This window comes from Lathamus discolor, chromosome 3 (genome assembly GCF_037157495.1).
Source record: "Lathamus discolor isolate bLatDis1 chromosome 3, bLatDis1.hap1, whole genome shotgun sequence".
NCBI lineage: Eukaryota > Metazoa > Chordata > Aves > Psittaciformes > Psittacidae > Lathamus > Lathamus discolor.
Window position 1 is genome coordinate 32,650,137 of NC_088886.1, and position 24,393 is coordinate 32,674,529.

General features: G+C 39.0%; 1 protein-coding gene across 2 annotated transcripts in view; it reads right to left on the reverse strand.

The window, feature by feature from the left end:
- NAALADL2 (N-acetylated alpha-linked acidic dipeptidase like 2) overlaps positions 1-24,393 on the reverse strand; it is a 672,041-nt gene that overhangs the window by 11,500 nt on the left and 636,148 nt on the right. The window contains exon 14 of one of the 2 annotated variants that reach the window (XR_010611523.1): positions 16,487-16,650. The exons of the other annotated variant lie outside the window; for it this stretch is intronic. The gene's annotated coding sequence lies outside the window, so the exon portion shown is untranslated. The remainder of the gene's footprint in view (positions 1-16,486; positions 16,651-24,393) is intronic. 2 annotated transcript variants of the gene reach the window in all.

Below are 24,393 nucleotides of genomic sequence, written 5' to 3' on the forward strand. Positions count from 1 at the left end.
ATGGATCAAACAAAGAACTGAAAGGATGGCGCTGACTGAACAGAGTTTAATATTCTTGGTTTAGAAAATGTGGTTAATCTGTCATTGCTAGACGAATATAAGCGTTATGTCTGTGTGTACTTTAGACTCTGTCTTGTATTAACAAATATAAGTAGGATAAACTACTTGAGCTTTAAAACTACTTACAGGCAATACATGAAACGCTCCCCTCTCTCTTTTAATCTGCTAATTACTTGTTCAATGAAAGGGTGGGGAAGAAGAGAAAGAAAAGCAAGATAGGAATCCCATTTTTTTTTTAATATTCTGAAAGTTGGTCTTCTGCCATTATATTACCTGAACACCAGTCTGAGGACACTAATTCTGGGAAACTTGCTCAGTAGGACCACTTTTAAGTCATTCTGGGATTACAGATACACAAACATAGAACAAATAATTCAGAAAACTAATATGAGATGGAGGGAGGCCGTTGAATAAAAGTACAATGCCATGTATATAACTAAATATATATATGTATGTATATGTATACATACATATGCATACCTATACATACACAAAAACTTCATGAAGCCTCAAATTTGCAAGCTGTTCGATACAAAGTTTTTACATCTATAAAATCTGATTCTTGGGACAAAAAAAAGACAAGTGGAGCAGCTTTGCAATTTAGGAACTAACAGTATTTCTCCTTATGCCAGCTGGTCTATCTTGTTCAGTTAACCACGTATTTAAGTTTGGACAATAAGAAAATAAGGTTAATGAAAAATGCTCATTTGCCTGGTGCTGGAGCTCTGATACAGTCTGAGCCTGTCTACCTTGTTAGGAGCTGGAGGGGGTCAAGGGCATTAGCTCATTGATTCCAGATACTGGAAAAAAAAAATAATTATTGGAATAAGTTTGCTTTTCTTTGCCAAAATAACAATTTTTCGTTATGAAAATTACATTTCTCTTTTCCCTTGTATTCTTTGAATTGAACTCCTCCCACCATATTTCCTGCCCCAGTTTGAAAACCTGAAGTAGACTCCTTAGCTGCTGGCTTGGAGGCTTCTGCAAATGCCACTCTCTATGCACACACCAAAGGCTACACATTTTTATATGATTCTTTGGTTTTTTCATAATTGTTTGTGGCACATATTTCAAGTAAGGAAGGCATCAGCAGCAGATGGTTAGCAGGCCAGCAGAGTAGTTATTTTACTTCCTCCTTTTCCTCTGACCGGCTATTCAAAGCAGTATGAAAAGCTGCAAGTGTTCCCTAGGGAGAGGGATGGGAAATAATTTAAAAATTACCATTATTGGGTTTTGGGGTTTTTTTCAGAGCTCATACGGGTTTGAAGGAAAAAAAAAAACCAAACAAAAACAAAAGGAATAAAATACATTTCTTCCACTTGGATTAGACAAGCACCTTTGAAGCAATTCTTACTAGCTTCCCCACTTACTGTGCATGGGCTTTCTTGTAAAATTCTTCCCAAGTGCATGAAGCATATTCCTCTGTATGAGCTGTAACTGTAGGGTGTCCACTAAGTTCACACAACACACTTTACTCACTAAGGGCCCTACATGATCAGACCAGAGCTAATGCAGAGTAAACCCCAAACATGCAGGATACAGACCTCAGAACCAACTGCTTTGCTCTGTAGATTTATTCCTACTGCAATATAATCTCTGGCAGTGGAGATGAGCCACATTTTACCTTGTGCTGTCCCATGGGCAGGGATTACCTTCAACTGCAGCACCTCAGAAGAAGCCCTAGAGGTACAGATGGTGTACAAATGCAAACATTAAAGAATTAAATTAAATGCATTTGTCTTTGAAATGTGAACAATAACATGGCTTTTGCATGAACAATGACTTTTGAATTTCTTTAGGGCAATCTAGTAAAGTAGCTGTATGTCAAAATGCTTACAGCTTGTCCTGGTTTCAGCAGTAGCAGTGATTTTTCTCCTTCTTACTAGCTGGTACAGCACTGTGTTTTGACTTTCGGCCTGGGAACAGAGCTGATTACACAAATGTTTTAGTCTGACCAAGGACTTTCTGAGCCTCATGCTCTGCCAGGGAGCAGGGAAAGCCAGGAGGAAGCAGAGACAGGACACCTGACCCAAGCTAGCCAAAGAGGTATTCCATACCACAGCACGTCGTGCCCAGGGTGTAATGGGGAGTTACCCAGAAGGGCTAGTGCACTGTGGGGTTGGACGAGGTATCGGTCGGTGCTTGGTCAGGGTGGGGTGAGTTTTGTGTCGGCTGGTGGTGAGGTGTTGTATTCTCTTCCCTTGTCATTTCCTTTATCATTATTATTATTGGTGGTAGCAGTAGTGGCTTGTGTTATACCTTAGTTACTAAATTGTTCTTATCTCAACCCGTGGGAGTTGCATTCTTTTCAATTTTCCTCTCCGTCCCTCCAGGAGTAGGGGGAGGGCAAGAAGGGGGGGGAGTGAGAGAGCGACTGCGTGATTTATGGCTGACTTTGTTTAAACCACGACACAGCTGGAGATATTTGAAAATACATCCTCTTATGTGTGTTAAGGACTTAGCCTGTAGCTTCTGCACTATTGCAGAGATTTGAGATAATCTTGGAGAAGATATGTCCTTGCTTTGCATGTATGTTCGAATTTTAAGAATAATCTGCAGCAGAATATGTGCTCTCCAGCTCCACTCCTCCCCTTTTTTCTGAGGGTTTGGCTTTCTTAGTGGGTATCTAATATTACCCTGAAGAATAACAAGTACCAGGTGGCTTGTCCCAAGCGACAGCTATATGCACGTTATGCGTATGCAGAGTCAATGTAAAAAGGAATAGCTACAAAATTCAGACTTCTTTGCTTGCCCTCCATTGCAGTGAAGAGGATACACAAACTTTCACTGCTCATGATGGAACTGCAGCTGAGCCAGGCACTCTGAGATGCAGCTTCTATTAACTTCTCTGCAGGCTCTCTGCAGGTGGCTTGCTCTGTGTGTGTGTGTGCTGCTTCCCATTGTCTTCTCCAGGGAACTATACAGCTTCTTCAGGGAGGATGACTGACAGTGCCCCAACAGTAATTCTTAATTATTTTCCAGCTTTGATAATTAATAACTAATAAGTCTTATCTAATCAAATGGGATTTCAAGTCCATGGTCTAAACTCAATTTACTGTACTTTCATAACAGTAATTTTTTCCTTTTCCTTTCCCTGAAGGCACCCACTGTCTTCAGTTCTAGAAAGTGAAGATTAAGCTGACAGATGGTAACAGCAGAAGAATGATTATGAGTTTAAAAACCTTGATATTTTGGCTTAGTACACCATTTTTCATGCAAATACTGACACAGATATTAGCATCCATTTAAGAAAGTATAAAAATATGTCATTCTGTTACAGTTTAAGTTATAATAATTCAATGTTTCATTAAAAATACTATGAAAGACTGCTCTGAAAGGGAGGAAAATCAATGATGTTTACATCACTTCTGCTGCTTTGCTCTTTAGGTACTGTATGGCAATGAAAATGGGCTGCATATCTCTTTAAATTATTCTGTTAAACTGAGTTGTTGCTCTGGATCAACTGTTGGGGATCTATCCTTACCAAAAGAATCAGCTTACATCATGACTCACCACCTAGGGTTAAAGTAGTATTAGTAAGGAAGTTTGTAAAGTAGTTAAGTGTTAATTCTTCTGGAACTTCTTTCTATGTGCCTTAATAGAGTACTCACATATGGCTAAGGCTGAAAGACCTGTGATGAACCCAGCTAATTTGTTTCTAGAGGTTAGGTTATGTCTAAATGTATACCTCATATGTATACCACTTATTATGTGGACAAGGACTGTCAGTAACATGTGCTAGCTGAAAACAAAAAGATTTTCATATAGATCTGGGTTAAGTGTTCTCTTTTAATTCCAGTACATCAAAGAAAATAAAGAAATAAAGTCTACTCAGAGAAGTCTGAAGAACTGTCATGGGTAGGTAGAAAAAAACCCAAAGCTGATCAGACATTTACCCCTAGTGGTGGTGGCTGCTGGTGACATTTCTTGGTGGCACGATTAATTTTTGTCAGATGTTTGTGCTATCTGTGGAGGGGGAAGCAACTTGTAATATAAAGAATTAGTACTTAAAAACTGAAAGTCTGATTTTGTTGTCAAAAAAAGAGACAGCTCTGACTTCATGCTAACCTTTGCTTACAAAGAGATTTCTGGTCTTGTGACACATAGCAGTATCTACAGAAAAGGAGAGATTATGAAATATTCAGGTAACTGCAACCCAGGCAGGGAAGCCATAGGCAAGAAATAAGGCATTAATCACACTAACATAGGCATACAGATGACACCTGAAACATTTCTACATTATATTTGTTGTCAACATTTTCAGAAAAGGTAAGTTTAGCAAATGTCGGGATTTTTTTGTTTTGTTTTCCCTAGGAAAATCCATTTTCTCAGCATGTCCATTGAAAATTACACTCTTTGTTATTAGAAATAACACTTTGACTTATTTAAGTTTCACTACATTCACATCACTCTTTTAAAATGGGTCATAAATGGAAGAAAATTTCCCAAGGTCACAGTGAAATATGAAACAACCTACGTCTATTGAAATAACTTCAAAATCTTTCATTTGATTTGAGTATTTCTCCCTGTGAACAGCATTACTTAGCTTAAAATCAAAATCAAATTATTTCTTTAGAATGTCTTTAAAAAGTTTTCTCATTAAATGTCTTGATAATTTTGAAATATTTTCCAAAGTGGTTTTGAGTAAAAAAACTTTTAAGATGCTCTTTTTCACGAGTGTCAAAGGTTTAATATGTTAGATTGCTATTTTAACCAAGAAAGGTATAATTCAAAAAGACTTGACCAGCTATAGCTGTATTGATTTACCTCTTTCTTGTAGACAGGCAAAAGGTATAAATCTTCTCCTTCTCATCACATCTATTGTCAGTTAACAAAATATAATAAGGAATATTATTCAAATCTCATTGTAATGAAAATGCTGTTTTCATTACAAACTTTTACAAGTTTGAACATGCAGCCACATAATTTAGGAAATCAGTTCAGTGTTGCATTATGCATAACTTGGGACAATCTAGTACACAGTTAAAAGCAGACAATAAAAAATGAAACTTAAATTTCTCATCAGACTGCAATAATGCACATTGGCTTACGTGTTCTTCAGCTTGAGAGCAAACACTTGTTAAGTGTCAGGGGCTGAATTACCAAACTGTAACCTGATCAGCCCAAGCTGCATTTCTAGGCTAAGAAATGCGTAACACCTCTCCTTGTTTGTTTTTTTTTTTTTCTTTTTCTTTTTATCTGAAATGTGGACATTGATCCCTGCTCCCTGTCCCCTGCAGGTTCTGACATACCATAAAACAAGTGTTGGATATAGGAAGGATGACTAACCTGTACAGATTGGTCTATAAAAATGGCAGTAGACTTTTACGAATGGTGAAAAAGAAACAGCACTGCCATCCAAAGAGTGTTGCACTGTAAATAGTAATGGCTGGGTTGCAAGTATTGCTTGCAGGTTGTCTTTTTTATTCAGAGGTATCAAAACCTTCAGTGGGCAATTCATCACCTTTTTAATCCTATTAGCAGTAATGGAAAAACAACAACCCATTTTCCACAAATGTTCATTAGGTCTCTTTAAATTCATATAGCATCCAAGATTAGAGTGCAACCTTAGTCAAAGAACATCAACAGGCTGTTAGTCGACAAAAAAAATCCAACCCTGTGTTAGAGAGCCATTGTCAGTTCCAGTTCTAAGGCACCAGGGCAACAGAATATGAAAGTTTAAAGGGGTTTGGGGGGGGGGGGGGGGGAGGTTGGTTGTTGGGTTTTTTTTTTTTTGAGATATTGAAGATCTTTTTTATTTCGTCAGCACACAGGTGCATAACAAGATTATATTTTGAGTCCATGTTATGAAGGCAAACTTCATAGTAACTCCTAATAGCCATTACCTTTGTCTTTGATATCAGAAGCTACTTGTAAATGCTTTAAGATTTGAAACACCTGTGTAATAACCAGTAGCCCAGCTGATTTTGTAAACTCCTCTTGTAAAAGTTCAGAGACTAATGTACATTTTTATGGTTGGTATAGAATGTAGATAAAAGTGTAATTTCATGCAATGGCTAGAAGCTAATGCTAGAAAAACTCAAATTCTAAGGAGTATTTTACAGCTAGGTAGCCAGCAAGACAATTTACCTAAGGAAGCGATGAATACTTAGACACCTAAAATCCCTATAGGAATTACTCATTTCATCTGAAGAGTGAGTATTTTAGATCTTTTCTTCCATAATGTAAAAATATTATAATCTCAAAAAGAATATAAAATCAGAACATTTTTTCTGAGGTGAAATATTTTGATATCTCTTTTCAGCCTTACTTCAGGCTTTTTACCAGGTCCCATAATGTAGCTTACCCACATCATCCCAGGAGGAGAAGTGAGAAAACTAGTGTGGAGAGTGTGGAAAAAGCCATCTGCCTAAGCTGCAGAAAATAAAGAATTTGTGGTTTCATGGTACAACGGTTAGGTCCTCCTGTGGTTTTTATTTTTCAAATGTAAGTCAGCAGTCTTCATTTAGTCCTAAGTGACCAGGACTTTTCTGGAGGGATACAGCCATAGAAGATGCAGAGAGGGGCTATTCCTCAGTTTGGTGATAAGGATGTGCCTGCCATTGATCTCACACTATATGCTGACAAACAAAACTCAAGGAAGTATACTTTATAAAATAATCAGACGATCTGCAGAGAGTCTTATGTTAATGTTACCTCTTTAAACTGAAAGTATGCTTTCAGCTAAAGACATTTACAGTTCCCTTCCTGGGCACCTAAATGAATGAAAGGATAATAATGGCACTTTCATTATTTTAGGAACATATTTAAACTTCAATGAAAGAGCTTTTGGGTGGCACAAAAGACATAAACACAAGTGTTTAAACAAAGAAAAATGTTTTGTGGATTATGTATGAAATGAAAACATAAACCACACACCATGCTTCCATCTTAAAGAAAAAAAAAAAAAAGAAACAAAACAAACCCAAACCAACCAAACAAAACTCCACCAAAACCCAAATGGCAATGAGATTTACAAAACAGCAGTTACATTTCATCCTATGAGTGTACCATGCAGTCTATTTCTGTAAGTTATGAGGAAGAAACGTGCAGTAAAATTTGTGCCACCAGCAACTGAGGAATTTCATTCAATTTGTGAAATAACACTGTTGTCTTTTGTGATAAGTATCATATCCTAGAACAATGATTGACTAGTCTTTAAATATATATAGCCATCAACAACCTTGAGACACCAATGTATTTAAAAAATTGGGGCTCTGTGATCTTAACCACTTTAAATGCTTGCATTTTCAAGGAAAATAAATTTATCCTTTGTGGGACAGACATTACATTTACTCATGAACTTATGGAGTGGCCAGGTTCTGGTCTCATATTCTTCTGGACAGTTCTCAGGCCATTAATCAGGAAGATGCTATATCTGAAGTCTAACAGATGAATACAGTAAGACTTTTCCCTTCAGATGTCCCTTCTTAATTTGGCATTTGGTAGTAGGAACAAAAACCCAAACAAACAACAAAACATACAGAAAAGGAAAACTGTGGATGGAACCAGAAGTCAAAATTTAAAGCAATGCAAAACACTGAAATACGCTACCATTTGATCTAAGGAGCTTACAGAATTAACATAGTGAGCATATGCTCATGTTCAAAGATAACATTTTTGATAACCCTCCCTAAACTTAGTTCAGCTCTGATTTACATATTTAAATGCTCTCCTTTTTTTGAGTTACTTAAATCAGGGTCACCTTCATCAGTGGTACAGAAATATACACACAGCTTTCATTTATATAAATGTTTAACTACAAATATTGCACCTCAATTTTTACACAGTAAATCTGTAACAAATTGTTCATTTTCTTATCCAGTATTCTTGTAATGTATAATTATATTTTCTTTCCCTGCATGTATGTCAAAACTCTGTCTGCATAAATGATACTTGAATCTGATTCCTCCACATCTGAGTTCACTAATTGTTGGATCTCTTTTCTATTTACTTCATAATCTTCCCTTTTGAATTCCTCAGCAAAGTCCATCTTGGACAGAAGCAATCTAGCTGGTTTAAAGTTTTTTATCAAACTCCTATATTTCCGGGAATAATTTGGCAACATTGTAATCCTTCTAGTGCAAGCCATTTCTGCTAAACATTTCTGGCTAGCTCAAGTATTAGCCATGACTGCAGATCATTTGGTCTGGACAAAGCAATAGGATGATCTAATAGCATAAATCACATAATTCCATTAAAAGCACTGGTAAATACCTAAAAATGCCCAATCACAAAATTATTTTAAAATATCGTGGAAGCTTATTAAAAATGCAGATGTCTCTTTTTTTTTCTTGTTATGCATGGTACTAGCATTAACCATGGTAGTCAAAGGAACCTCATAGGAACGTTCACAATTCTACCTATAAAGAACAAATGTTAAAAGTCATGCCTTCCTGAGCAGCTAATTGTGGTTAACTATGATGAATAACCAAGGCCTAAGTACATTTTTGTGAGTGCAACATTTAAGCTACGACCATTTCTGTCTGGTTTTTTGGCTAAAACACAAACCTTTATTTCCAAGCTGGCTTTGCTGTAGGCACGTTTCCATTCAAAACTAGCTAGCCCTTTTGGCTCACTCACATCTTCAGCTGCACTACTGACTTGGAATATAACACACAACTGGAAAGGGAGCCTGATGGTACTGTGTACATAGAATCATAGAATAGTTAGGGCTGGAAAGGACCTTAAGATCATCTCTTCCAACACCCCTGCCATGGGCAGGGACATCTTGTACTAAACGATATCATGTCTAAATCCTTCTTTTAACAGATGGAAAAAGTATGTTCTTCCTTTAGATTTTTTTTTTTTTTTTTGCTAAAGTGAGCCCTGATTAGGCTCTCAGCAGTCAAAATTCCACATCAAGATATCACAGACAACTCTTATTAGGACAAATAGATCTCATGGCATTTGTGTGGGAAAAAGCTGGAAATCTATTCCAATTGAGGTTGGAGCTGTGCTGGCGTTTCACATGTAATTATCCTCTGCAGGCCAGGGAAACTCGCCAAAGGCACTACTGTAGCTTTTTACAGCAGGTTACATACTTGCGTTTTATGTATGAATCTCTAAAGATGCTTCAAGGTAATACTGGAGAAGTAAACTGCATTAGTTGACCTGCCAGTGGATATGCAGGTTCCATGGCTTTAAACAACATTTTCTCTTTACTAGGGTGTTTTAAAAATCCTCCATCTATTCTTACACTCTGGTGTTAAGAAGCACCCACAGTGAATGCAGCCAACCATACCATTCAATGTGCTGAATGCTGTCTATGCCTGCATTCCCAGAAAGGCTCAGTGGATGAGCTCATTAAGACTACAGGGTTAAATAATCTTATTGCTGGTTTCCTACTCAGTTCTTTGCACTGGCTGCTGGAGGCATTTCCATAATGATGGGATCTAACAGGGATTCATTTGATTCTGTCCTACTATGAATATTAGAAAAGATGTCAAAGTATCTGCAAGCATTGTGACAGTAACCACACCTTTTGTACATGGAATAACTGGGTTTTCAGAAGAATAAACTGAAAGAATAAACAATTCTTTTCCACTCACTGCAGCTCTTGGTCCCCCCCCACTAGCAGTGTGACGGCCACTGAAATTCTTCACTTCACAATAGAATCTACAACAAAAGGTGCTTGGGAGTTAGCAGATCTAGTCACTCCTGTATCATTCCCTCGGCTTGGCCCAACCCTTTCATTCACTCCAATCTCAGTACTGTCTTTTCTGTCACTTGCCCTTAACATCATGTTCTGTATTACCCACCTCACTCCCTCTAAAATTTGGAGCTTACATGTGGCCATTCCCAGCCAGAGGTGAGAGCACAGGAGCCATCCAGAGGAGGGTGGCACGGTGGAGCACTCATTGACAGTTCACTTAGGAAAAGCTACTTTAGCTGCAAGGAGAGGGAGGAGCAGAGACAAAGGCACGTGAAGGCTGGAAGTGTGCAAGGTCCATACTGGTTTGCCTGCGAAGGTGCACGTGGCAGAGCTATTAGAGGAAATCTTTTTTACATAACAGTATACTGGACAGTGTTAAGTCTTCAGCAGCTCTACAAACAATGGTTTGAGAAGACACCATTAAAACGAGATTTAGACTCAAATGAGTGCTGTAAATTTTAGAAGTGGCACCAGTGAGATAGCCTCAAAGTACTGCACTGAGAGTGGATTAAAATTTTACTGGTGCAATAATGGTTAGGACTTCATCAGTCTTTGATAATCTGATGGAAACACTTTTTCCTTGTGTATTTATCTTCTCAGTCCTTGAGAAGGGGGCTAGCAAATATTTGAGTTAAAATGACATAAACACAATGTTTGGCTTTTACTACCAAAACTGAGGAATATATCCAAAAAGGAGTAAACATACTCTTTTAAAATCTAATATTTAGTTGTTTTTTACCGAATAGAAGGAATCATTTATCAATTCAGTGGTTTTAAAGAAAAAACACTTGTTTTATGAATGTCATTCAGTGGATTAAAAAAGCCTGCATGTCTGGTAGCGTGGATGAAGGGCAGACATAATTTTTTGTTTTCTTATGTGCGCATATGTTTATTAACATCTGGGAAAAAAAATAAAATGCAGGTATCCCAGATCTGTATATACAAGAAAAGTCTTTTTTTTTAATGATAAGTATTCATCATTCACAGCAAATATATCTTTCTATAGTTTATATAAAAGAAGCATTTCCAGCTCTGTAAAGAGATAACTTCAAAATTAGCAATATGCATGGTTTCTATTTACAAAATCTTCCTTCACTTTAGACACATACAACACTCCTCCAGCCCCCATCAAGAAATGAAAAAAAAGCATTATATTATTTTTAGGCTTAGTTACCACTTCCAGTTTATGACAAAACTGCTATCAGATCATTGCAGACCACCTCTAGATCTGAAACTATGAAGCAATCTGCAGATGACTGTCGTCAGTGTTGTGTGATCTGCATCTGTATGATAAAGATCATCAACTGTGGCATGAAACTTTCTTTGCTATCTGGAAATGTGGTGTAGTGAAAAATCTTGGCAAGTGATCATAATTTGGGCTTGTAGGAAGACCAAAATAAATCAGATTAGTTAGGTCCTGTAAAGAAATTTGGCATACACCCAAAGGAAAAAAGTTTCAGATTTAGTCCCTAGTCTCTAGTGAATAAACCTTTACTAAATCAATTACTAAAACAAGTTAATACTTTGCAATGGTATTATTAAGCAAATGAAGTTTCCATCGGTTTGGAAACCAAGCATGTTTTCATCAAACTGAAAAGTTCCTCGACTTGGAGGACTGGAGTAGATTGAAGAAAGTCAGACAGATGTACCTAGAATTCTATCGATGTGCCTGGAAAATATTAGTACAGCAGCATCAACCAGTTTCTTCAGTTCTTCCTAAAACCAGTTTATTCAAAATTAAAAATGGGAAAATTGAAATTATATCTATAACTTAGACTTGGTAAAATCTTGCCTGTGAAACCTTCCAGAACTATAGAATTTAAAGGTAGCAAATGTAATTGCAGATGCCATAATATAGCATAAATGAAAGGAGTCTAGAAGCAATGGTAAAATGTATCTCTAGTAAAACCTCACTGAAATGTGGTCAGTTATTAAAAACCAGACCAAACCAAACACCCAACTTAAAATGCATAACTATACTCAAGTCCTGAATAATGACTTCTCTGCTATTAAACTTGTACGTGACACAGCAATAGAGCACATAAAGTTAATTTTCGTTTTAATAATCTCAAACACAATAAAAATGAGACATTTGCAAGTTTCCTGTGTTCATAAAAAAGAAAAGCATAATTTAAAAACATAATCTAAAAGTCCTATATTTGAGGTCCACTTCTTCAGGAAGGTTTCAAATCTTAGAAGTATAAAATAAAGAAAAAAACTCCCTTTTCTTTGTTTCCTTATTCATTTATATCCAAAAGCCTACTGATGTTTCATTAATCTGCATCGAATTAAGTTTGGGGGAATCTGGGTTTGTTTGCTTTCTTTTCTTTTAGGAAAGCTGACCTGGTTATTGAACCTGTTTCTGTAGTAAAATCCTAGAATATAACTTCCTTGTGCTGTTATTTTCCACATCATTTACAAATTGCATAGTTCTGCTTTCCTATCTATCTTTCCTATCTATTTTCCTATCAAAATCTGCTTATATGAAACCTTTAGATGGAAAAGTGAAGCTGAAGAAAAACCTTTCTCTCATACCTACGCCATGAAGACTAATTTAGTGTTTAATATGACAAGTAAATATTTATTGAATATCTATTGAATATCTAGTCATTAAACTGTCTCTATACAAATGCCCGTAGCACGGGGAACAAACAAGAGGAATTAGAGATGTGTGCACGTCTACGGGGGTATGATATAATAGGCATCACAGAAACATGGTGGGATGGCTCCTATGACTGGAGTGTTGGAATGGAAGGTTACAGGCTCTTTAGAAAAGGCAGGGCCAGCAGGCGGGGAGGGGGAGTTGCCCTTTATGTTAGGGATAGGCTGCAGAGTACGGAACTCTGTCTGGGGGCAGGTGAGCAGTTTACAGAGAGTTTGTTGGTCAGGGTTAAAGGGAAAACAGCTATGGGAGATATTACTGAGGATCTGTTACAGGCTGCCTGATCAAGGAGAACCTGCGGATGAAGCACTCTACAGACAGATAGGAAAAGCCTCACGCTCACAGGCCCCTGTTCTCATGGGGGACTTCTACCACCCTGACATCTGTTGGAATGAAGGTACGACCTGGCACAAGCAACCCAGGAGGTTCCTCGATTGTGTGGAAGACAACTTCCTTCTGCAAGTAATAGAGGAGCCGACAAGGAGAGGTGCCATGCTTGACCTTGTGCTCACCAACAGGGAAGGGATCGTTGAGAATGTGACTCTCCAGGGCAGCCTTGGATACAGCGATCACGAGATGGTCGAATTTGAGATCCCCAGGAGAGTGAGAAGAGCGTGCAGCAAGCTCACTGCCCTGGACTTCAAAAGAGCAGACTTTGGCCTCTTCAGGAACCTGATTAGTAAGGTTCCATGGGATATAGGCCTGGAGGGCAGGGGGGCCCAAGACTCTTGGTTGATATTCAAGGATCACCTGCTACAAGCTCAGGAGTGCTGCATCCCAATTAGAAGGAAGTGCAGCAGGAGGGCCAGGAGACCTCCTTGGATGGATAAAGAGCTGCTGAGGAAAATTCAAATGAAAAAAAGAGGCTTACAAAAAGTGGAAGCAAGGACAGGCAGCCTGGGAAGGGTACAGGGATGTTGTCTGGGAAGCTAGGGTCCAGGTTAGGAAGGCTAAGGCCCAGTTAGAATTAAACCTAGCCAGGGATGTTAAGGATAACAGGAAGGGATTCTACAGGTATGTAGCAAATAGAAAACAGACTAGGGACAACGTAGGCCCCCTGAGGAAGCTTTCAGGAGAACTGTCTACACTGGATTTGGAGAAGGCTGAGGTTCTGAATGATTTTTTTCTGTGTCTTTCTGTGTCTTCACAGGCAAAGGCTCTGACCACACCACCCAAGTCTTGGAAGTTAGACACAGGGACTGTGAGAATGAAGACCTTGGGCCCACTGTAGGAGAGGATCTGAGTCGAGACCATCTTAAGAACCTGAATGTGCACAAGTCCATGGGACCTGATGAAATCCATCCGTGGGTCCTGAAGGAGCTGGCAAATGAAGTTGCTAAGCCACTGGCCATCATATTTGAAAAATCATGGTAGTCGGGTGAAGTTCCCGACGACTGGAAAAAGGGAAATATAACCCCATTTTCAAGAAGGGGAAAATGGATGACTCAGGGAATTACAGACCAGTCAGTCTCACCTCTGTGCCTGGCAAAATCTTGGAGCACATTGTCCTGGAAGGCATGCTAAGACACATGAAAAACAACAAGGTGGTTGGTGACAGCCAGCATGGCTTCACTAAAGGGAAATCCTGCCTGACCAATTTGGTGGCCTTCTATGATGGGCCTACAGAACTGATGCACAGGGGTAGAACAGTTGATGTCATCTACCTGGACTTGTGTAAAGCGTTCGACACTGTCCCGCACAGCATCTTTGTCTCTAAATTGGAGACAATTTGATAGGTGGACCACTCGGTGGATAAAGAATTGGCTGGATGGCCGCACGCAAAGAGTTGTGGTAAATGGCTCAATGTCCGGCTGGAGACCAGTAATGACTTGTGTCCCTCAGGGATCGGTGTTGGGACCGGTCTTCATTAATATCTTAGTTGCTGACATGGACAGTGGGATTGAGTGCGCCCTCAGCAAGTTTGCTGATGACACCAAGCTGTGTGGTTCGGTTGATACACTGGAGGGAAGGGATGCCATCCAAAGGGAACCTCGACACGCTTGTGAGGTGGGCTGATGCCAACCTCATGAAGTTTAACCATGACAAGTGTGAGGCCCTACACCCTGGTTGGAGCAATCCCAGGCACAGCTACAGGTTGGGCAAAGAAGAGATTCAGAGCAGCCCTCTGGAGAAGGACTTGGGGGTGCTGGTCAATGAGAAAATGAACATGAGCCGGCTGCAGTGTGCGCTCGCAGCCCAGAAAGCCAGCCGTATCCTGGGCTGCATCAAAAGGAGTGTGAGCAGCAGGTCGAAAGAGGTGATCCTGCCCCTCTGCTCTGCTCTTGTGAGAGATCTCACCTGAAGTATTGTGTGCAGTTCTGGTGTCCTCAACATAAGAAGGATATAGAGCTGTTGTAACAAGTCCAGAGGAGGGCCATGAGAATGATCAGGAGACTGGAGCACCTCCCGTATGAAGACAGGCTAAGAAAGTTGTAGCTGTTCAGCCTGGAGAGAAGGCTGAATGGAGACCTCATAGCAGCCTTCCAGTATCTGAAGGGGGCCTATAGGGATGCTGGGGATGGACTCTTCATTAGGGACTGTAGTTACAGGACAAGGGGTAACGGGTTAAAACTTAAACAGGGGAAGTTTAGATTGGATATAAGGAAGAAGTTCTTTACTGTTAGGGTGGTGAGACACTGGAATCGGTTGCCCAGGGAAGTTATGAATGCTCCATCCCTGGCAGTGTTCAAGGTCAGGTGGGACGAAGCCTTGTGTGGGATGGTTTAGTGTGAGGTGTCCCTGCCCATGGCAGAGGGGTTGGAACTAGATGATCTTGAGGTCCTTTCCAACCCTAACTAGTCTCTGATTCTATGATTCTATGAAATAATTACAGTTGGCTTAACAGTTCAGTTGGCTTCATTTATTTACCTGTCTTCACTTACCTAGAATAATATATCATACTCTTCATCCCCTGTCTTTTAAATATCAGACATTCTAATAACTGCCTAGTGCCACCCTATGTTCAGTATATAATTTTATTACAGAAGGATAAAATCTGTTTTGCAAATACAAAATCACCTAAGTTGCCTTCAAATAAGTGTCACCCTTATATGAAATAGTAATTATAATGAAACTGATAATTACATTGTACACAAAGAAAAATACGAAGTAAGGAAAAGGAGTCCACTGCACCAGATTTGTGTATATTAGCCACAATGGGAGTAAAAAGTTAGCTCTTATCTTGCTAAATTCAATGGCAGATTTGCCACAGTAAGTTAATGAACAGGCAGTTACTTTCCCAACACACTAGCTCCTTTGTAAACAGTTGGACTAACCTCAAAGTTGGCTTTTTAAGCCTTAAATATAGATTTATGCAAACAGCCACTGTTTCCTACACTAGGTGGGAAATACTGCAAGTGTTAATCAGCTGAAAAAATAGTTATAGCTCTTGCAGTTGTGCCAGCAGCAAATACGCTTTCCAGCAGGCATTGGCTGTAGCTTTCACATTTCATTGTTGTTGCATTTCCATGTTTTGAGGTTTTATCAAAGTAATAAAAATATGTATATTTCTTTACTTAAAAACAAAACTCACAAAAAAGGAAAGAATAAAATATATTATTTTGCATTCACAGCAAATTATGATTCATGATATTCCTCACTTTATTTTGTTCATTGTCTGGCTTCTGAAAAGTAAGTATGCTTCTGCCTCAGTAATACAGCACATGATAAAACTGATTTCTTTGTGATCAGAATCTTTCATTCTTTACTTGCTTGCTTGTTTTTAAGCACAATATTGCTCTTCACTTATGCTGCATAATAAAAGTATGTATAATACAGTAGCTTCTTGGTTGTGCTCTTTGTATCACTGACAATTAGGAAATTAATTTAAAATAGCATAATTGTTTCATAGATTGTTTTCAAATAATAGCAGATAGTCAGTTTCACCCCAGCTAGTATTTCTAGAGCATTTCTTTTCCCTAGAAAGACTTTGTAAGGGTTAGAGATACATTATTTAGAAAATTATATCAATTGGAATATGTACATAAATGCTTTGAAAGTAAACTGCCATTTATTAAGTGACTATTATTATTGTCCAGTAAGTCTTTTGATGAAGGAGAATTAAAGCTGTGGAGCCTGGGTACATGACAACTGTAAGATGGTTTACTTACCCTTATGTGTACCAGCCAAAGGCCGTGGTTTATCAGATGGCTTATAGAACATGTCCTCATTCTACCACAGGTTTTTAGGTGTCAAAAAGAAATTTTGCCATAAGAATTGTTTCTGAGCATGAACCCTGAATCAGAATACACTCTCAGGATGTTCACTTGGAATTCTGCATGAGAAAGAAAAAAATTAGATTAAGAAGTATTTTTTGAAGACTGCATTTTGCTTGCTTGATCAGGAAAGATAACAGACTGGGTGTGCTAGTTTGGGCTGGGACAGTTTTAGGCTTCTTCATCGGACTGTGTTTTGGATTTGAGCTGGAAACAGTGTCGATAACACACTGATGTTTAGTTATTGATAAGCAGTGCTTGCACAGAGCCAAGGCTTTTTCTGCTCCTCACTTTTCTCCTCCTTACCTACTACTTACCAGTGAGTAAGCTGGAGGGAGGGGAAGAGGGCACAAGAAGTTGGGAGGGAACACAGCCAAGACAGCTGACCTTCAACTCACCCAAGGGATATTCCATACCTACTTCCAGTTCAGAGAAGGAGGGAAGCTGTGGGACTGTCGTGGTTTAAACCCAGCCACAAACCTCGTTCACTCACTCTCCCCACTTCTTGCCCTCCCCCTGCTCCTGGAGGGACGGAGAGGAGAATCGAAAAGAATGCAACTCCCACAGGTTGAGATAAGAACAGTTTAGTAACTAAGGTATAACACAAACCACTGCTGCTACCACCAATAATAATAATGCTATAGGAAATAACAAGGGAAGAGAATACAACACCTCAGCACCAGCCAACAGATAACTCGCCCCACTCCCCCCAGCTGAGCACCGACCGATACCTCATCCAACCCTGCAGTCCCAGCCCTTCCGGGTAACTCCCAGTTACCTCCCTGGGCATGACGTGCTGTGGTATGGAATACCTCTGGCTAGTTTGGTTCAGGTGTCCTGTCTCTGCTTCCTCCCGGCCTCCCCTCGTCCCCAGCAGAGCATGAGACTCACAAAGTCCTTGGCCAGAATAAACATTACTTAACAACAATTAAAAACAATCGGTGTTATCAGCTCTCTGCCCAGGCTGGAAGTCAAAACACAGAGCTTGCACCAGTTACTAAGAAGGAGCAAAACGGCTCCTGGTAAACCCAGGACACGGACATTCAGAGTGATGGTGCTTGTCTTCCCAAGTCACCATGACATGTGATGGAACACTGCTTCCCTGGAGATGGCTGAATACCTGCTTGTTTGTGGGCAGTAATGAATGAATTTCTTAGTTTGCTTTGCAAGTGTGTGGCTTTTGCTGTACCTATTAAACTGTCGTTATCTCAGCCTATGAGTTTTCTCACTTTTCCAATTCTCTACCCCATCCTATTGGGGTTGGAGTGAGTGAGCAGATGTGTGGGGCTTCATTGCCAGCTGGGCTTAAACCATGACACTGTGTAAAAGAGATCAGACCTCTGAACACAGCACGAGTATTTTCATCGTCTATAAAAGGGGTGAGATCAATAGTTAATTACCTCATGAGGCAGCTGTGAGAACTGCCTAATGACTCTGTGCAAAGGGCTACTGACCAGTTAAAGGCAGATCAAAATGTGTTCTTATTTGTGTCAATGCCTCAATATGAAGGTGTGACTTGTTCAACAAAGCTTACTAGACAGCTCCCCAAGGCAATGAAAACAGTGGTTAAGAAGTGGCACTTTGGTAGAGTCTTGCACAACTTCAAGAAAGGTGCGAACCATTAGCATGTACATAGTGTTGACCCGCATTCCAGTCTTCACTGCAGCATCAGTGCTACCATTATGCAGCCTGTCTGTGCTGCTGCTGATAGAGGTGCCACATGTTACCCAGGACTACTGTTATGCCTTCATTCTGCTACCAGGACATACCTTTAAATTACCTTTTTTTTTTTTTTTTTTTAATTATTCCAGGTATATCACAGTGTAATGCCTGTAAGAACTGAAAACAAAGCATTTATTGAACTACAAGATTTATATACCACTTTGTGTCCACAAACTAAATGAACCATTACTTATCTGCTAAAAACAATGTTTAGTATGTTTTGGATATTAGCTATAAAAATATTTTTATATACCATATTTCTATACATTTTTAATTTTTTCTTACCCTTCTTTGAAATTATATTTTATATGTGAAGATGAATCATTGTGCTAAATTCTCCTTGGCACAGAAACTCATATCTTTTTACAAGTCAGTTGGCTGCTTGATAGTGCATCACTGTGTTTGGAAAACCACAGCTGGTGAGAACTGGCACATCACGGTAAAAACACAGAGCATGTCAGATATTTTAAGTTCTGAAGTGGGTGGTTGGGGAAAGACAGTGGAGAACCCTTGTCAAACAAAAAGGGTATATATAGAAATATATAGAAGCTATTCTCTGCCAAGAAGTTCTGGATACTTCAAGAATGCTGCCTACAAAGAGTGTACTTTAAACTCCTCCTAAGAAAAAAAGTCTGAAATACAGTCGCATCTGAAGAAAGGTCTCACCCTGGCATGCAGTGATCATACTTCTGCCCTCTGTTCAACTGAATTCACTGTGAAAGCCTCAGGGCACTTCTGAGGCACACTTATGGGCACATTCCATGTGAGCTGGTGGGCACTGATTGATGGTGTCAGCGTGTTTCATAACAGATGGAAATCGCAGCATGCAACATGTAACAGGAGATACAGTAGAGTTACCAGTGCATCAAAACCTGTCTGCTCAGAAGCTTAAAAGCTGAAACAAGATAGGCATTAGGTCTCCATTGTAAGAAATTACTGTTCTCTGTTGCTGTTTCTTAGTAACAATTATCTGTTGAGCCATGCTTGGAACAGAGGTCTGAAAATAAAAAACATGTGGAAAAAAGAAAATACCATCTATAGTGCTGGCTCTCGATACTTCTAGTCGTCTTCATCCTACAGCCAGCAGTGACACCACTATCTCTGGATGACAAAAGTCATGACTCCAGCAATGAAGTCTAGAAAGACTAGACTGGCTGCATCTATGTGAGAAGACCAAGGGCTCAGGTAATTTATCATTTCTGGAGAAGACAACTTCATTTATACTACACCTGATAGTGATTCTGCAGACCCACCCAAGGACACGTTTTCACTGTAGCAGCTGGAATTCAGCCTCCTTCTCTAGCAAACTTTAAAGTGTGAAGCCAGTAGGATTTATAATGATGACCCAATGAATTTTGGGCTGATTTTATTTTAAAAAGAGTTATCTTTAACACTGCTAAACAGTAAAGCAAAACTTCATTACTATTAAAGGTAAACTGAGTGTGCCCAAGTGGCCAAGAAGGCCAATGGCATCTTGGCTTGTATCAGAATTAGTGTAGCCAGCAGGACTGGGGAAATCATTGTCCCCCTGTACTCAACACTGGCATGGCCACACCTCGAATGCTGTGTTCAGTTTTGGACCCTTCACTACAGGAAAGACACTGAGGTTCTGCAGTGTATCCGAAGAAGGGCAATGAAGCTGGTGAAGGGTTTGGAAAATAAGTCTCATGAGGAGTGGCTGAAAGAAGTAGGGTTGTTTAGTCTGGAGACATGGAGGCTGAGGGAAGACCTTACTGCTCTCTAGAACTACCTGAAAGAAGGTTGTAGGGAGGTGGATGCTGGTCTCTTCTCCGAGGAAACAAGAAGTAGGACAAGAGAAATGGCCTCAAACTGAACCAGGGGAGGTTTAGATTAGATATTAGGAAAAATTTCTTCCCTGAAAGGGTTGTCAAACATTGGCACATGCTGTCCAGGGAAATAGCAGAGTCACCATCCCTGGACACATTTAAAATAGGTGTAGATGTGACACATGGTTTAATGGTGGATTTGTCTATACTAGGTTAATGGTAGGACTTGATGGCCTTAAGGGCCTTTTGTAACCTAAATGATCTATGATTCTGTGATCTCATTTAAATTTAGAAATTTACATAATACACCTGCCTCCATCTGAACTAGTTTTCTGGGTCCCTATTCTAGACAACAGAAATCTAGCTAATTTATTTGGTAGGTTCTAGAGTACAATTTGTTTGCCCAAATGCAAGCACCTACTTTAGGATGGTGTGAAGTATACTTTAAACAACAATGGCTAGCTTTTTTTATTTGGTATAAAAAGCAAACATCTATATCGCTTGCATGTACTTATGCTATATTCCTTATATAGTCACCTGAATCTTATCCTAAAAGACCAATACATTTCTAGTACAGGTTAGAATACTTTATGGACATCCCACTAAGATAAAAATACTGTTTTACAGAACTTTGTGCTTTAGGTCATAATCTAACCACCTTACAGGCAAGTAATGGCCTCCAAAGAAACAATATCCTCAAGTGCCTCTGACAGAGTTTGTAACAGCCTTTTGCAGACACCAGGGTAAGAACACTGGACTTACTGTTTAGATATCATTATGTTTTGTCCTGTTGACGCACACAGCCTTTTAATATGGAAAGCCATCACTTCAATAGAAAAGGCCCTAGAAACAGAAATGTTCATGTGGACCATACATTTTTGGAACAGTTAATTATAATTGATCCTTACACAATGAATACTAAAGAAGAGTTATTATTAAAAATGAATAATAAGAATGAATGACAATGTTGTGTTTATTAGTCTATCAATAGTTGATAGGGATTTGCCATTTATTGTAAATGCTGTTTCTGTTGCAGATTTGGATGGCACAATTTATATGGTAATTTTATATGAAACAGCACCAATTACAGCATGGCTTTTACAATAGAATAAAAGCAAATGATTTTGTGAACTTTCTCATTTAATTCATTGTTAGCACAGCCTGCAATGTAAACACAATGTCGTGAAGGGAATAAAGAAGTTTTGTGCAAGTCTAATAACTGGCTAGTAATCTAACTTCCCCTAGGCAATCACATGGAAGAAATAAATACAGTGGGGCAGAAATAAAGGCAGGCAGGTCAGTATTAGGATGGAACAGAAAAAACGGTATCAGGGTTTGCTAACTATCAATGTCAGCTGAAAGTGTCACGACAAGGAAGGAGAGGCAGTGTAACATCACTGCAGAGAATAAAAGTTTATTTGAGCTTATGCTTCCAACAGAAATATGAAAATTTCAGGCTATGAGAAAAGCTAACCAGAAGGACACATGTGATGACTTTCACATCAGGAAAATTCAGCTTAACTTAAAAGAAAAAAAGAAAAAAAAAAGAAAAAAGAGAAAATTTTGGGGTTTTAATCATTGTATTACTTTAAGAGAATTGCCTCTAATCTGTCCAAAACATTTAACAAAGAGTCTTGAAAATTTTAGGAGAAAAAAAAACAACAATTTTTAAAAATATTTTAAATAATTCTACCATCTTATCAGAACCTGCATCTTTGATTTTAATAATCAGTGTTTTCAGAGCTGCCTTAGATGAACCTGCAGTGCACACAGATGGCAAGTCATTTGAGCGAGAAAAATGGGAACTGGCCCGTCTATGGATCCCTAGAGGGTGCCATGACCCATTAGCAGAGAAAAGACGACCTTTACTGAATAATAATTGAGAACTATTACTAAGATAATTACAAAACCAATTGACTGCCAGAAGGCCTAGACCTTGGATCCTCAATTTATACAGCAACTGCTCATGATGTGCACAAAAAAAAAAAAAAAACCCACACTTAGGGTTCACAAACACCTTAGCCTCAACATCTGCCTGCCATCTAAAGAAAATGATCTGGTGTTAATTAATTTGAACAGTGCAGTCATTGCAGAGGTAGACTGCATCACAAAGCAGACACTTAACATAACCTGAAGTTATCATGCTTTTGTCCAGTTTGTATTAACAAAGCAGAATAATATAAGGTAAATTAAGCTGTTGCAGGTCACAACATGAATTAACTTCATTCTCTGTAACAGGGAGCATGATGGAAGCTCTGCACTGATGTCTTACTGGTAAGAATGATAAAGGCTCTTCTTAAAAATGTTTTGCAAAATGCTGCTATCACATTTTCTAATGCATGCACCTTCAACCTCTTTTTCTAGATTCTTTCCTCTACAAGAAGAAGGAGAGAGAATTTATTGGCCTTTGAAGGAGAAACTTTTCATGTGCTTTTTGTTGTTTGTTTTCCGAAGAGGAATTTCTGGGAGCAAAACTTTTACAGGATATCTGTTCTGAGATACTACTAATACTCTGAAAGTGAAATCCTGGCCAACACTAAAAATCAACAAAAAATTCCTGAGTTTCTCCCATGTCTTCTTCAGGGATACGATGCATAAGAAGTAAAGCCGACATGCCAAATGTCTTGCCGACCAGGTTTTCAAAATTATCCTTCCTTACATTTGAAGGATATTTTGAAGATTTCAGAAGCAGAATGATTTAACAACTTAGTGCCAAGTTTCACACCTGGAACTGGCATTTGGGAATGGAGAACATCAGAAATAACCAGCACCCCAAAAAAATCATACCTAGCCTTCCTCCTTTAGAAGGAACAGCTGAAATTACTGTGACAAAATGCTTTGGATAAAATGTTCTTTCACAAAAACTACTTCAAGGTTTTTAACTCTGAACTAATGATTTTTAACTCTGAGTCCCATGCTTTGGACTCTTTAAGGATTCTCCACTAAAAGGAGTGTTACAGGTAGTCATTCTTCAAGGGAGACAATTTAAGTCACAGCATGAAATTTATATAAAATTCAATTCACATTTGAGACCTGTAGTGAAAAAGAGCTGCCAACACTGACAAAACACTTGTTCTGCATGACAGAAATGCTAATAGAGACAATTTCTTACCCAAGAAGTACCTATGTGATAAGATGTGGTAGAAAGAGGAGATAATGCATTCAGTTCACAAGATGCACAAGGTAGGATTCAAATTAATGAAGAATTAAAAAAAAAAAAAAAAATTAAAATAAACTAACTGCACTCCCAGGTGAACTATTTGCTCCCAAATTCAAATGTGCAAGCCAACCAGGTCCTGAGGACACTGTGACACTTCCACTGAACCTCAGGCATCCCACCAGCTGGCAGGTCAAACACACAGAATGGATTAGGTTGGCCTTGAAGGCTTAGATCAGTCAGGCTGACAGTTTTTACAACTCTGCCTTTGAAGGGGAAGTTTTCTGGAGGAAGTAAAAGCACTGCTGGCCTTTCTGTGAGAAATGCTTCCTCTTCCCACTGTGCTGGCTGTAACAAAATGCAGACCAGAAGCAATGAGAGCATGGAGGTAATTATGATAGCAGTATTGACCATGAGAAACTCTTTCTAGATAGACAGGAGTTGGGAAAAGCCAATTGCCAACAACCTGCCCAAACAGGTTTAAGTTTGGAGTAACCAAAGCATCACATTCTTAACACCCTTCATAATAGCTTGGACAGGAAAGTTTTGTGCTGGTATGATTCATTTGTTTACAAAGACCACAGCTTAGAAGACAACATAACTTTCTTAAGAACCTTTAACAATTTATTCCAGCCATCAGTCTAGAGTCACAGTTATTTATTATATTTTTCTCCTGACCGGATATTAATAAAATATGAAAAAAGAAAACAAACCCCAAATTGAATTAACATATCTTCTGGGAGAAAAGACTTCAGGGGCAATCAGAAATGGAAAGAAGATAAATACCCAGTAAGACCAAGTGAATCAAAACGAAGAATGGAATCACTTGCATTTTGGTAGTAAGAGCTGAGGAAGATAAATACGTACGCATAACAAGGCAGAGTGGACATAAGGGCAGAGTAGGTATGCACATTTTTGTATTGAATTGGTGATGCAACAGTAGCTGACACTCTTCTCAGAAAATAATCCTCTAAGCTCCTTGATTGGTCATTTTGGACATGGCTACTGTATGCCAACCCCACCCCACCAATTCTTGCTGTTATACACCCAATACAATCTCCATGCACAGTATCCTTGGAACCAAGGAAGCACATCACTCTGGGAGAGGAGCTATTGCAACTGCCTGGTGGTACCTT